This window comes from Oncorhynchus tshawytscha, unplaced genomic scaffold (assembly GCF_018296145.1).
Source record: "Oncorhynchus tshawytscha isolate Ot180627B unplaced genomic scaffold, Otsh_v2.0 Un_contig_19662_pilon_pilon, whole genome shotgun sequence".
Classification (NCBI taxonomy): Eukaryota; Metazoa; Chordata; class Actinopteri; order Salmoniformes; family Salmonidae; genus Oncorhynchus; species Oncorhynchus tshawytscha.
The window spans coordinates 1-1,652 of NW_024603521.1; the positions used below are offsets into that span (position 1 = coordinate 1).

At 42.9% G+C, this 1,652-nt stretch overlaps 1 non-coding gene and 4 pseudogenes across 1 annotated transcript; all 5 read right to left on the minus strand.

The window, feature by feature from the left end:
• Positions 1-67: 67 nt before the first annotated feature.
• LOC121841924 lies at positions 68-185 on the minus strand (annotated as a pseudogene).
• A 239-nt stretch (positions 186-424) lies between these two features.
• LOC121841923 lies at positions 425-542 on the minus strand (annotated as a pseudogene).
• Positions 543-693: 151 nt separating this feature from the next.
• Positions 694-811, minus strand: LOC121841925 (annotated as a pseudogene).
• A 242-nt stretch (positions 812-1,053) lies between these two features.
• On the minus strand, positions 1,054-1,172 carry LOC121841926 (annotated as a pseudogene).
• A 154-nt stretch (positions 1,173-1,326) lies between these two features.
• On the minus strand, positions 1,327-1,445 carry LOC121841922. Its single transcript, XR_006080824.1, has one exon. It is a non-coding gene; the product is annotated as a 5S ribosomal RNA (ribosomal RNA).
• Positions 1,446-1,652: the final 207 nt, after the last annotated feature.

Consider the following 1,652-nt stretch of genomic DNA (forward strand, 5'->3'; position numbering starts at 1 on the left):
ACTTATTTCAAAGCAAGGGCACATATTTCAGCCTTGTGGGAAAAAACGGACAAAGAGTTGACAAAAAAGCTTACATCACCTGGTATTCCCAGGAAGTCTCCCATCCAAGTACTAACCAGGCCCGACCCTGCTTAGCTTCCGAGATCAGACGAGATCAGGCGTACTCAGGCCGGTGTGGTCGTAGCGAGAAACTATCTCTTGGTGCACTATGTAAAGTGAAAGTGAGTCTGATTAACAGCTGTTGCATTTTCACCATTTAGCATCTTTGTGTCACTCAAAAAGTGGAAGAAATTGCATATACTGCAGCCATAATTTGTAGCACAGATTGTTGGATGAAATACAAACTAAACTTGCTTACTTATTTCAAAGCAAGGGCACATATTTCAGCCTTGTGGGAAAAAAAAACGGACAAAGAGTTGACAAAAGCTTACATCACCTGGTATTCCCAGGAAGTCTCCCATCAAGTACTAACCAGGCCCGACCCTGCTTAGCTTCCGAGATCAGACGAGATCAGGCGTACTCAGGCCGGTGTGGTCGTAAGCGAGAAACTATCTCTTGGTGCACTATGTAAAGTGAAAGTGAGTCTGATTAACAGCTGTTGCATTTTCACCATTTAGATAAGCATCTTTGTGTCACTCAAAAAGTGGAAGAAATTGCATATACTGCAGCCATAATTACAAAGAGTTGACAAAAAGCTTACATCACCTGGTATTCCCAGGAAGTCTCCCATCCAAGTACTAACCAGGCCCGACCCTGCTTAGCTTCCGAGATCAGACGAGATCAGGCGTACTCAGGCCGGTGTGGTCGTAGCGAGAAACTATCTCTTGGTGCACTATGTAAAGTGAAAGTGAGTCTGATTAACAGCTGTTGCATTTTCACCATTTAGATAAGCATCTTTGTGTCACTCAAAAAGTGGAAGAAATTGCATATACTGCAGCCATAATTTGTAGCACAGATTGTTGGATGAAATACAAACTAAACTTGCTTACTTATTTCAAAGCAAGGGCACATATTTCAGCCTTGTGGGAAAAAACGGACAAAGAGTTGACAAAAAGCTTACATCACCTGGTATTCCCAGGAAGTCTCCCATCCAAGTACTAACCAGGCCCGACCCTGCTTAGCTTCCGAGATCAGACGAGATCAGGCGTACTCAGGCCGGTGTGAAAGTGGAAGAAATTGCATATACTGCAGCCATAATTTGTAGCACAGATTGTTGGATGAAATACAAACTAAACTTGCTTACTTATTTCAAAGCAAGGGCACATATTTCAGCCTTGTGGGAAATAAACGGACAAAGAGTTGAAATTCCACAAGGCAGTGACAAAAAGCTTACAGCACCTGGTATTCCCAGGAAGTCTCCCATCCAAGTACTAACCAGGCCCGACCCTGCTTAGCTTCCGAGATCAGACGAGATCAGGCGTACTCAGGCCGGTGTGGTCGTAAGCGAGAAACTATCTCTTGGTGCACTATGTAAAGTGAAAGTGAGTCTGATTAACAGCTGTTGCATTTTCACCATTTAGATAAGCATCTTTGTGTCACTCAAAAGTGGAAGAAATTGCATATACTGCAGCCATAATTTGTAGCACAGATTGTTGGATGAAATACAAACTAAACTTGCTTACTTATTTCAAAGCAAGGGCACATATTTCAGC